The sequence below is a fragment of the Macaca nemestrina genome, chromosome 7 (assembly GCF_043159975.1).
Source record: "Macaca nemestrina isolate mMacNem1 chromosome 7, mMacNem.hap1, whole genome shotgun sequence".
NCBI lineage: Eukaryota > Metazoa > Chordata > Mammalia > Primates > Cercopithecidae > Macaca > Macaca nemestrina.
The window spans coordinates 94344866-94365019 of NC_092131.1; positions in this window are offsets into that span (position 1 = coordinate 94344866).

A 20154-nucleotide genomic window follows, 5' to 3' on the forward strand; every position below is an offset into this window, starting at 1 on the left:
GGATTGAGGCTCACTTTTTGGCTTATGTATGTCCAATTCAGCTGGCACTATTTGTTGGAATGGCTGCCTTTTGTTTTCATAGAATTTCTTATTTGTACATTTGTCAAAACCAGTCAGGCTTATTTTTGTGGGTCTATTTCTGGGTTGTTTATTGTGTTCTATTTATCCATGTCTATCCTATCATCACAGTCTTGATTACCCTAGCTGTATAATGTTTTGATATCATGTACACTGATTCCTCCCAATTTTTCTCCTTTTACAGAACTGTTTTAACTATTCTAGTTCTGTTGACTTACCTTAAAATTGCTTACTGGTCTTTATCTACAGCCATAAAAAATCTTTCTGAGATTTTAGTAGAAATTTCATAAAACTTGTATATCAATTTGTGAGTAATTGACATCCATACTATGATGAGTTTTCAAATGAGGGAACATGGTATTCCTCTCCATTCATTTTCATCTTTGATTTTTCTCATTGGTGTTGTGTATTTTTCAGCAGTTAAGTTCTGTACACAGAACATACAAAATAAATATTAATTGACTCTTATCAGTGAGGTCTCTGGTCAACAATAGTCTATTAGTAGTTAAGTTTTGGGGAGTCTAAAATTATACATGAATTTTTGACCGTATTGGGGGTCAGCACCTCTGACTCCTGCATTGTTTAAGGGCCAACTGTAAGTACTGTTTACAATTTTAAAATTCACAGTTGTAAACATATCAATTACTCTGGCATAAATATATTAAACTGTGTACAAAACTGCTGAAAACTACACAACAAAGTGAAATGTATACAGCTTGTTATATACTGTATTATTACAATAAAATAAGCTAGAGAAAATTAAATGTTATTGAGAAAACCACTAGCAAGAGAAATTGTATTTAATGTTCATTAAGTGAAAGTGAATCGTTCTAAAGATCTTCATCCTTGTCACCATCATGTTGAGTAGGCTGAGGAGGAGGAAGAAGAAGGAGAAGAGTTGGTTTTGCTATCTAAGGGGTAGCAAAGGTAGAAGAAAATCCGTATATAAGTTGACACATGTAGCTCAAGCCAGTATTGTTCAGGGGTCCGCTGTATTTTTTTCATTTTGATGTTCATGTATTAATTGCTAACATGTAGAAATAAAATTGCTTTTTATGTTTTTTTCTTTTATTTTTCAACCTTACTGAACTTATTGCTTTTAGGACTTTTATGTGGGAGATCACTTGAGATTTTCTATGTAGACAGTTGTAATCCCCGCACTTTGAGAGGCCGAGGCGGGCGGGTCACGAGGTCAGGAGATCCAGACCATACTGGCTAACAAGGTGAAACCTCGTCTCTACTAAAAATACAAAAAAATAGCTGGGTGTGGTGGTGGGTGCCTGTAGTCCCAGCTACTCGGGAGGCTGAGGCAGGAGAATGGCGTGAATTCAGGAGGCGGAGCTTGCAGTGAGCTGAGATCGCGCCACTGCGCTCCAACCTGGGCGACAGAGCGAGACACTGTCTTAGGAAAAACAAGACAAAACAAAACAAAACGAAAGCTGTATACATTTCACTCTGTTTCCTTTCTTTATTGTACTACCAGAACTACCAGCAATATATTGAATAAGAGCGGTAAGAGCAGACGTTTTCCCTTTCTTTCCCACTAATGGGAAAGCATTCAGTTCTTTATCATTAAGTATTATGTAGCTGTAGATTTATTGTAGATCCTTTTTATCGAGTTGATGAAGGTCATATGTCTTCCTATTTTTCTTTTTTTTTTTTTTTTAACTTTTAAGTTCAGAGGTATATGTGCAGGTTTGTTACATAGGTCAATTTATGTCCTGGAGGTTTGTTGCAAAGGCTATTTCATCACCCAGGTATTAAGCCTAGTACCTATTAGTTATTTTTCCTGATCCTCTCCTTCCTCCCACCATCCACCCTCCAGAAGGCCCCAGTGTGTTGTTCCCATCTATGTGTCCATGTTCTTAACAGAACTAGAGAAAACTATGTTATAACTCAAATGGAACAACAATGATAAAAAGAGCTGAAATAGCCAAGGCAGTCCTAAGCAAAAAGAACAAAGCTGGAGGCATGACACTACCTGACTTCAAACTATACAACAGGGCTACGGTAACCAAAACATCATGGTACTGGTCTTCCTATTTTTCTGAGAGTTTTATCCTGAATGAGTATTGAATGTTGTCAAATGTCTCTTCTGTGTTAATTACTATGATAATGTGATTTTTTTTCTTTAGTGAGTTAATATGGTTAATTACATCTATTGATTTTCAAATATTATACCAACTTGCATCCCAAGAATAAACTCCACTTAGTCATGGTATACAATTCTTTTGATATACTGCTAAGTTCTATTTGCAATATTTTCTTAAGAATTTTTGTCTATATTTATGAAGTCTGTAGTTTTCTTCTTTTGTACCGTTTTGTCTGATTTTGGTATTAGTGTAATACAAACTTCATAAAATGAATTGGACAGTGTACCCTCCTCTTTTAGTTTTTGGAAGAGATTGTGTAGAATTCGTTTTAATTCATTTAAAGTTTCTTAGATTTCTCCAGTGAACACATGAACACCTAAAAACATTCTTGTAAGGGAGATTTTAAATTATGAGTTTAATTTTCTTAATTGCTATATGACTTCAAATAATCTGCATCATATTACATTCTGTGGTATTTTTTGCTTTTTGAATAATTTGTTCATTTTACCTAAATTGTCAAATTATGCATAGAATTGTTTGTGGTATTCCTGTATTGTCCTTTTGATGTCTGCGGGATCTGTGTTGATAGCCCTTGCTTCATTCCTGATACTGATAACTTGTGTCTTTTTTCTTTTTTTTTTTTTTCTGTCAGTCTTGCTAGAGTTTTGTCAATTTTATCCATCCTTTAGAGGAACATATTTTTGTTTTATGGATATTTTCTATTGTTTTAAACTCTGTTTATTTCTGCCTTCATCTTTACTATTTTTTTCTGTTTGTTTTGAATTTATTTTTTCTTCTTTTACTAAGTTTTTAGGATGGGAGGTCAGGTTAGTGATTGAGACTTTTTTCTTTCTTAATTTATAAATTCAGTGCTATAAATTTTCCTCTCAGCACTGCTTTACCTGTGCTTGCCAAATTGTAATATGTTGTATTTTTATTTTAATAAAATTTAATGTATTTTTCATTTCCCTTAAGAAATCTTCTTTGACTCATGGAATATTTAGAGGTATGTTTGTTTAGTCTCAATGTATTTGGAGAATTTCCTGTTATTTTTCCATTATTAATTTTTATTTCATTGTGTGGGATTGAAGATCACAATCTGTGTAATGGCAATTCTTGAGATTTGTTTTTTGTCCAGAATATGATCTATCTTAGTATATGACTTTAAAGGAGATTATCGTTGATAATCTGAGTGAGCCTGATCCATTCATTTAAAAGGATTTAAGAGCAGAAGTGAGGTTTGCTTAAAAAGAATAAATTCCTCCTGTAGACGGCAGCATCAGCCCTGGTTTGGAAGTTTCCAGCTTGCTTTTCTTGATGATTGGCCCTACAGACTTTGAATTTCAGTCTCTGAACCTGTCTATGGTTATTTCCCCAATTCCAGGATGCATAACTGTAATAGGCATATTCCACTGACAGAATCGTTACATTCTCACATTGGTTCCCTGACCTGTGGGGTGAGAGCTATTATTCTGGAAATGGCCAAGTGGAAGACACTAAAACTGCCTCCACCGAGAAAGATAGTAAACTAATATCAACACCTTATTCTGGAGGGATTGCAGAGATTAGTGTCACCTTTAAGGGCTTAAACATACAGGGAGGTAATTCTCACCACATTCTCATTCAACTCATCTATTTGGCTTGTGCAGGAAACAGATGGATTTTGGAGAATAACCGTGAATTATTGTAAATTTAAACCAGGTAGTGACTCCAATTTATAGCTGCTGTTTCAGATGTGGTTTTCTTGCTTGAGAAAATTAGTATGTCTCCTAATATATAGCTATTAAGATATTAAACCCGACATTCAGGTATTAATCTGGCAAATGCTATTTTTTTTTCCTCAATATCTGTTACAAAACGCCAATAGGAGCAGTTTGCTTTCAGCTGGCAAGACCAGCAATGCATCTTTCTGTCTTATTCCAGGATGTAGCAAGTCTTCAGGTTTATAATTTAGTCTGTAGGGACCATGGTCACCTTTCCCTTCCACAAAATGTAACACTAATCCATTATACTGATCACATTATACAAATTGGCCATTGTCAGAAAGAAGCTGCAACTACTCTAAAGATATTGCTAAGTATGTGTCAGAGGATAGGAAATAAATATAAAAAAATCAGGGGCCTTTTACATCATTGGAATCTCTAGAGGTCCAGTGGCCTGGATCCTGTCAAAATATCCTTTCCAAGGTAAAAGATGCATTGCTGCAAGTGGTCCTTCCTGCAACCAAAATAGAAGCACAATACCTAATGGGCCTCTTGGGAGTTTGGAGACAACATTTTTCTCATTCAGATGTGCTACTCCAGCCCATTTACCAAGTGATCCCCAAAGCTACTAATCTCGTGTGAGACCCAGAATAAGGGAAGGCTCTGCAACAGGTCCAGGCTGCTATGCGTGCTGCTCTGACACTTGGACCATATGACCCAGAAGATCCAAAGTGTCAGTGACAGATAGGGATGCTGTTTGGGACCTTTGATCAGCCCACATAGGTGAATCACAGTGCAAATCCTTAAATCTGGAGGAAAACTCTGACATCCTTACAGATAATTATTCTACCTTTGAGGAATAGCTTTTGGTTGTGGCTGGTCATTAGTGGTGATTTCACACTTAATCACAGGTCACCAAGTTATCATCAAATTTGAGCTGGTCATCATGAACAGGCTGTTATCTGACCCTCCATGTCATAAAATTGGGCTTGTGCAGCAGCACTCTATTATGAAATGAAGGTAGTATATACAAGATCAGATTCACGCAGACCCTAAAGGCAGAAGTAAGTTAACACAGGAAAGTGGCCCAAATGCTTGTAGAATCTACTTCTACTATATTACTGAGAGGTGAAGCCAGCTGGACTTCTGGGTTGGATGAGGACTTGGAGAACTTTTCTGTCTTACAAGAGGATTGTAAAATGCACCAATCAGCACTCTGTAGCTAGGATTGTAAAATGTACCAATCTGCACTCTGTGGCTACTTAGAGGTTTGTAAAATGCACCAATCAGCACTCTGTAAAAATGCACCAATCAGCTCTATGTGGCTAGCTAGAGGTTTGTAAAATGGACCAATCAGTGCTCTGTAAAATGGACCAACCAGCACTCTGTAAAATGGACCAATCAGCAGGACATGGGCAGGGACAAGTAAGGGAATAAAAGCTAGCCACCCCAGCCAGAAACTGCAACCTGCTGGGGTCCCCTTCAGTGTGTGAAAGCTTTGTTCTTTCACTCTTCACAATAAATCTTGCTGCTGCTCATGGGTTCACGCCACCTTTGAGAGCTGTAGCACTCATCATGAAGGTCCGCAGCTTCATTCTTGAAGTCAGCAAGACCATGAACCCACTGGAAGGAACAAACTCTGGACACATTACCTTCTCTCTTCCAGACCACACTTATGGCTTCATGGGAAAGCTTTTTTGAGCAGTTGACTGAGGAAGAGAAATCTTGACCTGGTTTGCAGCTGACTCTGCACAATATGCAGTCACCATCTGAAAGTGTATAACTGTAGCACTAGAGCCCTTCCTGAGACATCTCTGACAGTAGGGAAGGCAAACTTCATGGTAGGCAAAACTTTGGTAAGTGTGCCTGGTTCTTCATTTTGCCTGGAAAAATAGTGAGAGGTATGATTCTATATTCATGGACTGTGGCCAATTGTTTGGCTGGATGGTCAGAAACTTGAAAGGAACATAATAGAAAAATGTTGACGAGATGCATGGATGTCTCTGAAGGGTCAAAGATCATTAAGATATTCCGGTACCTTGCAAATGTTAGCCAAAAAGTGACATCAGCATCAATGTGAGCTGGAAATATCCATTGATTTTGACATCCGCTTACTGAAGAGGATATGTTCTGTGTATCTTACCCAATGCTGATTGTATATTCACATTTTTAAGCCTATCCCAGGAGGAAGATTTTAACCGTCAAATAAATAGAATGAACCATTTTATGTATACCAGTAATCCTCTTTTCTTAGCCACACCTGTAATTGTGAACAAAATGGCTATGATGGCAGGAATGGGAATTATGCACGAGTCTAGCAAAATGGGCTTCATGGAGTTCCAATAACTCTACCAGGCAAAGAACTGGGGCTATAATTCCCAGTTGTTCAATCTAGCTGCAGTTAGTGCTGAGAGCCCAATCTGCTGGCAGCAGAGACCAATACTGCCTTCCTGATATGGCTTCATTCCTTTAGTTATCCAACTACCTAGTGGCTGGTTGATTACATTGTAAAGAGTAACACTTTGTTCCCCTCTGATAAACGGTTACACTGGATGTGAATTTGCTTTCCCTACAAGCAATGCTCTTGCCATAACTACCATGTGCAGACCTATAATGTCCTTTATTCATTGTCATGGTATTCCATACAGCATCCTTTATTTAAATACTATGCAGCAATAGACCCGATGCCACTGAATTCACTGGCATTGCCATATTCCCCAATCGGCCTGAAGCAGCTGGCTTGATAAAATTCTAGAATGTCGTTTACACAACTACTTTACCATCTGGGTAGCAACAATTTGCAGGTCTGGGGCAATGTCTTCCAGGAGACTATATACACTTTCCATCATCATCCAATATATAGGATGCTGCTTCTCTCGTAGCCAGGATTTATGGGTCCAGGAACTAAGAGGTGGAAATGGGAATGACATCACTCACTGTTACCCTTAGCTGATCCACTAGCAGAATGTTTGTTTTCTATTCATGTGGCCTTATATCCTGCTGGCCTACAGGCCTTCATTCCACAGGGAGAATTATTCTTATCAGGAGACACAACAATGATTTCACTGAATTGGAATTTATGACTGTCACCTAGTCACTTTGGGCTCTTCATGCCTCTGAATCAACAGGTTTCAAGGGGAGTTACTGTACTGGCTAGAATGATTGATCTCAATGACCAAGAGAAATTGAGCTGCTACTGTGCAATGGAAGTAAAGAAGGGTCTGTATGGAATATAGGAGATCCCTTAGGGTATCTCTTAATTACTATGTCCTGTGACTAAAATTAATGAAAAGTTATATCACTTCAATTCAGCCAGAAATTTGAATTACCCAAACTCTTCAGGAATGAAGGTTTCAATAAGTCCACTAGGCAAAGAACCATAGCCCAGAGGTGATTGCTGAGGGCAAAGAAAATATAGAACAGTTAGTGGAAGAAGGTAGCTATAAATACCAACTACAATTACATGACCAGTTGCAGAAATGAGGACTGTAATCATTGTGAGTGTTTTAATGCTTATTTTGTTATGAATATATTTGTATATGGATGGGTATACCAAATATTTTTTCTTTTCTCTTTTATCTCATTGCCATCTAACATATGATGTTTTAATAATAGTTAACCTTATATATCAGTATTTAAGTTGTAGGTTATCAAGGAGAAGAGTGCACATCACCCAGGGACTTTGCATCTTCTGCTGAGGAAGGGGTTAGTGCATTTCCAGCTGTAAACATAGTTTTGTCATGTTAGATGGAAATATGACTTTGTTGTTGCCTTTATTTAAAGATTAAGTATAATTTTAAGAAACATGTATTGGAGTCAAGGTGACAAATTATGGTCTGTGGAAGTCAATTTTATGTGTCACCTTGACTAAGCTATTGTCCCCGGTTATTCAAACACTAATCTAGGTGTTATTGTGAAGGGAAATTTGTAGATAGGATTAATACCTACAATCAGTTGATGAATAAAATATTGATAGACTTACAACATGAGTGAATCTTGAAAACTTTATAGTAGGGAAAAAGCCAGTCACAAAAGGCTACATATTATATGAAATTGCCAGAATATGCAAATCCATTTAAAAAATAATAGATTAGTGGTTGCCAGGGGGAAGGGATATGATGAAATGAGGAGTGACTACTCAAAAGCTCAGGACTTCTCTTTGTGAAGTTCTGAAAAATGTTCTGAAACTAGGTAGTGGTGATAATTGCATAAATCTGTGAATATTCTAAAAACCACTTTTAGAGGATGAATGTTATGCTGTGTTAATTATATCTAAACAAAGCTATTAGATAAAGAGAAGTTGAATGAATCCCTAACAAGATAAATTCAAATAAATCCATAAAAACATCTATTAAAATTAAACTTCTGAAAACTAAAGACAAGGAAGAAAACTCAAATATAGGAATAGGGAAACAAACCCTTATATATACTAGAAAAATAGTCCAGTTACTACTAAATTTTTCATCAGAAACTATAGACACCAGTAGAAAATGGCACAATATTTTTTCAGGGGCTTCAAAAAAAATAACTGTCAACTCATAATCTTACTCCTGGAAAAGATACCTTCAGTAATGAAAGGGAACTCAAGACATTCTCAGATGTAAGAAAACTGAGAGAATGTGTTGCCAGCAGACCTACTCTAAAAGAATAGCTAAAGGGAGTTCTCTAATCAGAAAGGAGATAAAAAATAAAACAAGGAATCATGTAACATCAGTGTGTCATTCAGCATACCACCAGAGAAATAGATATTAATAGGACATATATTAAGAGATTTATTGAAACAAATTGGCTTACACTACTGTGAGGGTTGGCTATTCTAGTCCAAAATCCACAGGGCAGGCCTTTAGGAAAAGCAACCTGGAAACTCTCAGGCAGAAGTTGACGGTCTTGTCCACAGGCACAATCTTTCTTTTCTTTTTGTCAGCTCTTATTAAGATATAATTCACATATCATGCAATTCACCCATTTAAATTGTGCAACCCAATGGTTTTCAGTATGTTCTCAGGGTTGTGCAACTATCACCGCAATCAATTTTAGAGCATTTTTATCACCCAAGAAAGAAACATCATAACCATTAGCAATCATTCCCAACTTCTCCATCCCTCTCAATTTTTTTCTTCTTCAGAAATACTCAGTTCTACTCTTACGACCTTTCAACTAATTAAATAAGGCCCTCACAAAATATTAGGGGTAATCTCCTTTACTTTAAGTTAATTGATTTTAGCTCTTTCCTTAATATTCTTGAGTAATATTTCACATATGAATATAGCACATATTGTTTATACATTCATCGGCTTATGAGCATTGGAGTTGTTTCCACTTTTTGGCTGTTATGCATAATGTGACTATAAACATTCATTTAAAAGTTTTTGCACAAGCATATGTTTCTAATTCTCTCTTATAAACTCTAAGAGTAGATGGTTGGATCATATGGTAACTTAATGTTTAATACTTTGAGGAACTATCAAACTGCTTTCAAGAGTGGCTACAAAATTTTACAATCCTACCAGCAATGTATGAGAGTTCCAACTTCTCCACATCCATACCAACACTTGCTGTTTTCTCTTCTTTTATTATAGCCATCCTATTTGGTATGAAGTAGTATCTCATTGTGATTTTGATTTATATTTCCTTAATGACTATTGATATTGAGCATCTTTACATGCACTCATGCACTTAACAATTTGTATAAATCCTTTGGAGAAATTCCTACTCAGTCTTTTGCCCATTTTTAAATTTTCTTGTTTTTTTTTTATAGTTGAATTGTAAAAGTGATTTATATTTTTTGTGTTTTGATTAATATAGCTTTGCAGTAAGCTTATAAATCTGAGAAGTATGAGCCGCCCAATTGTGTCTTTCTCTTTTAAGATTGTTTTGGCAAAAATGGGTCTTTTCAGTTTTAATATCAACATGTCAATTTCTGCACAAAAAGTGCAGCTGGGATTATAATAGGGCTTAATAGGGATTACAGTGAATTTGTTGATCAGTTTATAGAGTATAGCTATTTTCACAAAATGAAATATTCTGATGCATAAACATGGAATTTTTTATTGATTTTGGTTTTATTTGTCTTCTTTCAACAGTGTTTTGTAATATTCAGTATATACATGTTACATTTTTTATTAAATTGATTTCTAATTATTATTTTTGATGCTAATAGAAATGGATTGTTTTCACAAATTCATGTTTGCATTGTTCATTGCTAATGTATAGGTAAATAACCGATTTTTGTATACTGACCTGTAATATACAGATTTTCTGAACGCATATATTAGTTCCAATTGAATTTTTGTGGATGACTTAGAATTTTCTGTGTACCAGGCCCCTTCATCTCTAAATAGAGATAATTTCACTTCCTCCTTTGCAATCTGGATGTCATGTATTTTTTCCCTTGCCTTATTACCTGCCTTATTACCCTGGCTAGAACCTCCAGGACGATCTTCAATAGAAGCAGTAACAACAGATATTCTTGACTTCTTCATGAACTTAGGGTGAAAGTTAGCTAGATTGTACTTGACTTCTTTGAACTTCTTGCATGTGTATGTAAATATTTTTTATTAGATTTTGAAAGTTGTTAGCCACAACCTCTTCAAATATTTTATCTGATTATTTTTCACTCTCTTTCTTTCTGGGATTTCCATTATGCTTATGCTGGTATGATTAATGGTTTCTTATATTTCTCTGAGGCACTGTTCATTTTTTGTCCATTCTTTTGTTTCTCTGTCATTTGGATTGCTCAATCTCTGTTGAGTCATACTTAAGTTTGCCAATTTCTCCTTCCTTCCTGTTCAGATGTACTCTTGAGTCCTTCTGGAAATTTTTATTTCAATTATTTTTCTATTCCATCACAGACTTTCTATTTGTTCATCTTTATAGCGTCTCTCTATAGATATGTTGCACTTGGTGAGACATTGTTCTCACACTTTAATTATTTACATAAGGTTTCCTTTAGTTTTTAAAGTACATTTATAATTGTTGATTTAATTTCTACATCTAACGTAAGTCTAACATCTGCGCTTCCTCAGAGAGAGTTTACATTGACTCCTTATTTCCTATTTATGGGTCACACTTTCTTGATATTTTTGTGTGGCTCTTCATTGGTTAAAAACCATACTTTTTTTTGAGACAATCTCTCTCTGTCGTCCAGTCTGGAGTGCAGTGGCACGATCTCAGCTCACTGCAAACCCTGCCTCCTGGGTTCAAACAATTCTCCTGCCTCAGCCTCCTGAGTAGCTGGGATTACAGGCCTCTGCCACAGTGCCCCGCTAATTTTTGTATTTTTTTAGTAGAGACCAACATGGGGTTTCTCCATGTTGTCCGGGCTGGTCTCGAACTCCTGACCTCAAGTGATTCTCCCACCTCGACCTCCCAATGTGGTGGGATTACAGACGTGAGCCACTGTGCCTGGCCAAAACCCACATATTTTAAGAAATTTTGTTTTGCATTCTGGAAATAAACCTCCCATTGCATGATTTGTTGTTGTTTGGGTTCCTTTGTTCCTGTTTAGTGACTTCTCTGAATCAGATTGCCTGCGTCTCTAGAACCCAGTATGACAAACATGAAGCAAAAAGAAAATCCAGGCAATTCACTACCATACTGTTCTGTGTGTCCTAGGATTCCCAATTACTCTCTCTTTTCTCTCTGCTTTTCAGAGTTGTCTTATGTTTGTTTTATAAGTAATGTTTAGAGATTCTTTTGTTTTACTTAGGAGGAAAAATAGAAAAATGTTTATCTACTGCATGTTCCCAGGAGTGGAAATGATAATGTCATTCACTTTTAAAATCTATTTTAAATATGGAGAATTTACTGATAATTCAGTGGAGGTTCTAAAGGGGAAGGCAAAGTTACAACAATCATTTGCTTGAAGGACTTCTCTTCTCTTCTCTTTAGAGATCTTTGAAATACCTATTCATACATCCCTTTCCTGAGCAAACCTTACCTCTAATACACTGGTGATTCTAGCACATTATCAATTCCTGAATAATCGAACTTTCTGCTGTGTCTCAGAAGTTAGAAAAAAGTAAAAGTATTTTATTATATTTTAAGTAAATTCACCATTTTCTTTGTAGTACTTTGCCCAGGCTGCTGCAACAAAATACCAGAGAAATTTATTTTATCTTAGTTCTGGACTCTAGGAAGTCCAAGGTCAAGGTGCTGGCTAGTTGAGTGTCAGGTAAAGGCTTTCTTCCTGGCTTGCAGACAGCCACCTTCTCCCTAGGTCCTCACATGGCCTTCCCTCTGTGCATGTTTGGCGAAGGAGAGAGACGGAGGGAGAGATTTCTAGATTTCTCTTCCTACAAGACCACCAGTCCTGTGAGTTTAGGGTCTCACCCTTATGATCACATTTAACTTAAATTACTTCCTAAAGATCCTATATCAAAATGCAGTCACTTTGGGGGTTAAGGCTTAACATGTGAATCTGGGGAGACAAAATTCAATTCCTAGCCTTCTTTTATTTTATTTCTTTTCAGTACAAACAGGTCCAGTACACAATATTCACAATAAAATGGGCTTGTTTAGTGAGTGTGTGAATATGTGGATGAATACATGAGAGAATGGATGGAGGCAATCATGAATGCATCAATGACTAAAAGTGCTATATCTAATCTTTTTCTAAGTGCCTTCCCAGGATCTCAAAATAATAATCCTTTGTGCTTGGAACTGTGCTAATTGGTTTTACACTGGGTCTTATTAATCCTCACAACACCTCCACCAGGAAGGCATGTGGTACCCTCATTTTACTGGTCAGAGAACTAAAGCTTAAAGAGCTTATGTGAGCTACTCAAGATTATACAGCTGTTAAGTGTAGAACACCATGGATTAAATAGAAATTTAACTGAGTCCAAGCCCACATAACAATTACTACATGTCACTGTGCTATGTCAAATCCCATGAGCATTATAGTCTTGTACCTTGTAACACATAAACTAAATCATGCATATAGAGTACAGATAACTGTAATTCTAGCATTATTAAGTAAACTCGGAATTTGGTTCCTTTTACATAAATCTGCAGAGCATTCAATAATTTCAAACTGACATTTGTTTAGTTTGATTGAGAAGCTAACATTAAATTCCAGCAAACCAGGATTTGAAGCTCTAGTGGATGATAATACTTGCTTTCTGGAGAAGCCTCAGAGGAATCCTGGAAGCACGAAAGAAGGAAAGCAGAAAGTTAGGTCAAGAGTGAAGGCCCTGGGGAAGATGCCTAAGGGAATAGGTACGATATTGACTGCTTCTCCTCCGAAATTTTTAAAAGCACTGACGGATAGAAACAGAAGCACTGACTTGGGCTTTATGCACAATTTCCCAGCCTCTAGAAGATAACATTTCTGGCCGATCAACTTTACTCAATCTACGAATGTCAGAGACAAGACTCATGGTAAACAAGTGATTATCTGGGATTTAACCACATGCTAGTCCATTAGTAATGAGTTTTTTTGTGGCTACAAAATGATGTTTCAAATGCATGATGGCTACTTCTTGTCCTATAGATTGAGTTTTCTAACTAAGAATTTTATAAAGTGAACTCAGATCAGCATATATTCCAATGACGAGTAAGGTGAGATGACAGTCAAGTGTTAGTGGAAGAAGTGATAAGAACTCAGGTGTGCTTTATACACAAGTGGAATAGTCCCACCTAGGTATGCATACTGTCTGGTGGGAAAATAATTTCTAGGAGATACAGGTCTGAGGTGGAGTTCCCAACAATACTTTAGAAGGAATGCATTTCCAGGCCTTACTGGAACTAGGGCTTTCAACACCCATCACACAGCAGGCACCCATTATCTATTATGTGATACCCACTACCTGACAGGTAAGATAATAGTCACTCATTATGTGAAGCACCTGGTGGGAGATGACACAGACATCCAAAAGTGAAGAATGGCTTTTCTGGTCCTGAGCAGACTGCAAACTTAGTCACCCTTGGCCATTTTTTGAAAATGGAGTGATCCTACTTCCATTTATCTCCCCCCCCCAAGAAAGGGGCACAGAAGGCTACAAATTATACAAGGCAGGTCAAATTATACCAAATGAAAATAAAGTTTTCGATAACACCAACGGTCTCTACAGGTGAAGCAGCAGCACATCCTAGCAATGATGTGTTTGTGACTTCAACACCTCATTCCACAGGACTGAACTTGTCTTTCTTTGGAGGAGCTACTAGCTTTATACCCAGGGATAATAAGTTTACTTTTTAAAGTTCATGCAGCTTGTTGCATTTCCTCTACATCCCACTACCCTATTACCCTATAAAAGATGAGGCTATGCCTTCTTCCTTCCATACTAAGGGGAAAGGTGGATGAACAGGACATGTATGCAAGATTTGACCTCCCCTGTAAAGGAGGTAGTTGGGCCTACAGATGGTTTGATGTGAACCTGACCATAAGGAAAGGCAAGAGAGAAATAACAAAGTTGCTTGTTATTTTGTTGACAATATTTTTTTCTGAAACTACCTTTTCTAAACCTTAGTCTCAACAGTTACTCTCAATCTTTGCCTTTGTCTTGTTTATCTAAAACCAATACTGAGCGCTGCTCACATCAATCAATGCTGCTCTTAGAATGATGACAAAGGACTCCCAATTCTCTTGTTTAACAGCTTATTCAACACCTATTGCCTTCAGAGACCTTTTAAGAACTACCCTTCCTGACTTCAGGGCTACCAATCTTCTAAAGTGAAAAATGAGACAGTTTAGATGAAAAATAGAGCTAGACTTGCCCACTTCTAGAATGGTAGGATATGGGTATGAAAAAAAGGTCACATTCATGAAGGAGATATGGGAGACATCAAATCAATTCAAAACAGTCTCCAACTACTGGACTAATGAGAGGAGTTTAACAAAGTCTAAGTAGTTCGTACCTTACTCATTTTGAATTTATAATAAATAAAACTAAGACTGGACTGAAACAAATCTATACATAAAATAATTTGCTAGACAAATTATCAATGCACACAAAATGGTGGTCAAGAATATTTACTTGAGGCAAAAAAGATTCAAACACTGGAGAGGCATGTATTTGCATATAATAACAGAATTATTTGTATATGCAAACTGAAAATCATAAAGGCTATCCTTCTTTTCAGAATCTCTTTACTGTAAGTCACAATGTTTACCAGAAAATAGCAGACATTGCCTTGGATTGAAACAAAATATTGTAGTTATTAAAGCAGATAGGTGTTTTCCCTAATCTGAATTAGTGTCATTTCATAATGTTTTACCTTAATTATTTTATTTTTTAAAAGTTAATTAATAGCCTACATTCTCACATAAGAAAAACTGTAACACTACTCTTAGAACCAAGTGCTCCTACTGTAACTTTTTGTTAATGTCATCAATAATATTATGGTTTAAATTAAATGGTGCTGGGAAAATTGGCTAGCCATAAGTAGAAAGCTGAAACTGGATCCTTTCCTTACTCCTTATATGAAAATTAATTCAAGATGGATTAGAGACTTAAATGTTAGACCTAATACCATAAAAACCTTAGAAGAAAACCTAGGTAATACCATTCAGGACATAGGCATGGGCAAGGACTTCATGTCTAAAACACCAAAAGCAATGGCAACAAAAGCCAAAAGGAATCTAATTAAACTAAAGAGCTTCTGCACAGCAAAAGAAACTATCATCAGAGTGAACAGGCAACCTACAGAATGGGAGAAAATTTTTGCAATCTACTCATCTGACAAAGGGCTAATATCCAGAACCTACAAAGAACTCAAACAAATTTACAAGAAAAAAACAAACAACCCCATTGAAAAGTGGGCAAAGGATATGAACAGACATTTCTCAAAAGAAGACATTCATACAGCCAACAGACACATGAAAAAATGCTCGTCATCACTGGCCATCAGAGAAATGCAAATCAAAACCACAATGAGATACCATCTCACACCAGTCAGAATGGCGATCATTAAAAAGTCAGGAAACAACAGGTGCTGGAGAGGATGTGGAGAAATAGGAACACTTTTACACTGTTGGTGGGATTGTAAACTAGTTCAACCATTATGGAAAACAGTATGGCGATTCCTCAAGGATCTAGAACTAGAAGTACCATATGACCCAGCTATCCCATTACTGGGTATATACCCAAAGGATTATAAATCATGCTGCTATAAAGACACATGCACACGTATGTTTATTGCAGCACTATTCACAATAGCAAAGACTTGGAAGCAACCCAGATGTCCATCAGTGACAGACTGGATTAAGAAAATGTGGCACATATACACCATGGAATACTACGCAGCCATAAAAAAAGATGAGTTTGTGTCCTTTGTAGGGACATGGATGCAGCTGGAAACCATCATTCTCAGCAAACTATCGCAAGAACAGAAAACCAAACATCGCATGTTCTCACTCATAGGTGGGAACTGAACAATGAGATCACTGGGACTCAGGAAGGGGAACATCACACACTGGGGCCTATCATGGGGAAGGGGGAGGGGGGAGAGATTGCATTGGGAGTTATACCTGATGTAAATGACGAGTTGATGGGTGCTGACGAGTTGATGGGTGCAGCACACCAACATGGCACAAGTATACATATGTAACAAACCTGCATGTTATGCACATGTACCCTAGAACTTAAAGTATAATACAAATAATAATAATAATAATAATAATAATAATGTCATGGTTTAAATACTGTGCTACATTAAAAAAAGAATCATGTGCCATCAAATAAGGGAAGGTAATACCAACATGGGGTCAAATATTGATGTCCTTGAGACTTCCTCTAGTGGTCCAAAAACTCACTCAATCTCAACATATGTTTATGGATTTTTAAATAAATTACCTAATTGCAGAAATATACTCGTGTTGTGTATGGAGTATAAACAATAGAGGAATAGTAAGCAAAAAAGTATGAGACACAGGATATATTTTGTTTATTAACAGTGTAAGCAACTTTTTGCATTCACTAAAATAATTATTACTAGAATTTCTTTCTAGGAGAGAATTATTCTTTATTTCTCCAAATCTATAGAAATTTAAAGGTCTGATTCTAAGTTCAGTTTGTTTCAATTACTCTGTTACTATAGTTGTCAACGTTGAAAAAGATTTCACAAAAACTTGGCATGTTCTGTAATTATCCTCCACCAATATAAACAGGTGTTACTGAAATTCAACATATTTTTATCCCATTTTTATTCAATTGGTTTCTTGTACAAAATTACCAGAAGGTGTTGCATTTTTATATGCTCAATAAGCGGGTTCAAAATCTACTAAAAATGTAATTTAAATGTTGTTTTCGAGGTTAGAAAATTTATGTTTTGAAGGTTTTGTGTCTGTGTGTGTAGATATGTGCATATGTGCACGTGTGTGTGTCCATCCATGTGGATATGTGGGGATTTCTATGTACATATATATCATTTGATAATGATTCAGAATATACTGAAAAGCTACTGTAACCAAAACAGCATGGTACTGGCATAAAGACAGATACGTAAACCAATGGAGCAGAACAGAGGGGCAAGGAATAAATCTACATAACTATAGTCAACTAATTTTTGACAAAGGTTCCAAGGACACATATTGGGGAAAAGATACTCTCTTTAACAGACAGTTCTGGGAGAATCAGATGCCACCAGCGAAAGAATGAGACTAGACTGCTACTTCTTACCATATATAAAAACCAACTAGAAATGGATTAAAACCTTAAACATAAATTCAAAACCATGAAGGAACTAGAAGAAATCATGGGAAAGTGCTTTAGGACACTGGAATGACAATGAACTTTAAATAAGACCTTAAAAACACAGGCAACAAAAGCAAAAATAAACAAGTGGGATTATATCAAACTAAAAAGTTTTTTTTCATAACAAACAAAACAATTAACAGTGAAGAGACAACCTACAGAAAAAGAAAAAATATTCACAAACTGTACATCTCATAGGGGTTAGTATCCAGAACATATAAGGAACTTCAGCAACTCAGTAGAAAAATAAAGCAAATAACCTGATTTAAAAATGGGTAAAATACTTTAACAGACATTTCTCAAAAGAAGACATACAAATGTCCAACAGGTACATGAAAAAATGCTCAACATCACAAATCATCAGGGAAGTGTAAATACAAGCCACGATGAGATACCACTTCATTCCTGTTAAAATGGCTATTATCAAAAAGACAAAAGAAAAGTGTGGTGAGGATGTGCAGAAAATACTGCCCATTCTGTGATACTGTAAATGAATGCAGCTACTATGGAAAACAGTTTTGAGTCTCCTCAAAAAATTAAAAATAGAAGTACCACATGATCCAGCAATCCCAGTGCTGGATACATATCAAGAGGACATGAAATCAGAATGTCAAGGAGATATGTGCACTCCCTTGTTTATTGCAGCACTATTAATAATAACTAAGACATAAAATCAGCCTAGGTGTCCAATGACAGATTAATGCTTAAATAAAATGTGGTGCAGATACACAATGGAATATTACTCAGCCATAAAAAACAGTAAAATATTGTCTTTTGTGCCAACATGGATGAACCTGGAGGACCTCAAATTAAGTGAAATAAACCTGTACTATACAGATTTACTATAAAGATAAATAACACATGATCTCATTCATATGCAGAATCTTAAAAACAAAAAAGTTGATATAATAGAAATAAGTAGAACCATGGTTACCAGAAACTGTGGAAGGGAGTGGGGAAGAGAGAATGGGAAGAGATTCGTCAATGGATACCAAGTTAAAATTATGAATGCTGAGTCAGTTCTGGCATTCTATTGTTAAGTAGAATAATGATGGTTGACAGAGAGGTATTATTGTATATTACAAAATTATTAGAAGAGAGGCTTTTTAATGTTCTCACCACAAAAATGATTAATATATGAGTAATGGATATGCCAAATATCCTGATTTGATTATTATACTATATATATGTATTGAAACATCAAATTGTATCCTATAAATGTGTACAATTATGTGCCAATAAAAATAACTTTAAAAAAATTTTTAATGTGCAAAAAATGTCATTTTCATTTTACCTCAAGGTATTGCTATTAAGTTCTATCTTTTTGTTCACATACATATTTTGAATCAATATTAGATTTTTCAAGAATTAAAAATGATATATGGCAGTAGTTAGGGTTTTTTAATAGTCCATGTGCATTTTATTTAAGTTAATTAATATTATATATATATATATATATATATATATATATATATATATATCTCCCAGGTGCAGTGGCTCACACCTGTAATCCCAATACTTTAGAAGGCTGAAGCAGATGGGTTGCTTGAGCCCAGGAGTTCAAGACCAGCCTGGGCTACATGACGGAACTCTCTCTCTCTACAAAAAAATACAAAAATTAACAGTGTATGGTGGCACACGCCTGTAGTCCCGCCTACTCAGGAGGCTGAGGTGAGAGGATCGCCTGGGCCTGGAAGGTAGAGGATGCAGTCAGCTGTGATTACGCCACTGTACTCCAGGGCTTGGGTGATAGGGTGAGACCCTCTCTCAATAAAATAAAATGAGGCTTATATATATTACACACACACTTAACCAGGTAGAACCATGTAAATTGCAATATCTCACACTATGCTTAAAGTAAATGCTAAGTCAGAGTTCCTCCATGAGACTACCTCACCTAATGAGTGAGTATCAGACATATTGATAAATGATGAGGCCCCCTAGGGCTAATCCACATATTATATATGAATAATGCTTAATTTTCTTATTTTATTGGATGAAAATATTCATACCTCTTAATGCATTTTTCCTACACTCAAGGAGCTCTCCCTGGTATTTCTGAGGTACTTGCTCTCCTCTCGGAAGAACACTGATTTAAGTAATAAAACCTTATCATCTTGCATAGGAAAATCCACTTTTCCTGTCCTAACTTCTTGTGGACAATACCTCTACATAGGTAAATACTTAGGTGCAGATTTTTTAGTGTAGAAATGTGAAGAATTAAAAATGATATATGGCAGTAGTTAGTCAAAATATGGTTTTCTTACATCTCAAATTGTATTTGTATACTGGCATTTTTCTGGACTTTGACGAATATAAAACATAAAAACAATTGGGATATTTGAAACTGAAATAACTGATCATTATAATTTTTCTTTGAATGTTAATCTAGCATAATTTAGCATGGAGAAGCCATCTATCCTGTTTACTTTGACACTGGCCAAAGTTAGAGCCAGGACATAAATAAGATAATTGCGTTTTTGTTTTCTCTTTAAAAAATATGCATTCCTTCTGTTAGTCTCCAAAAATGAATAGAAAATTATTTCTTAGAGAACTAACAACTTGTTAATTCTAAACAATTTA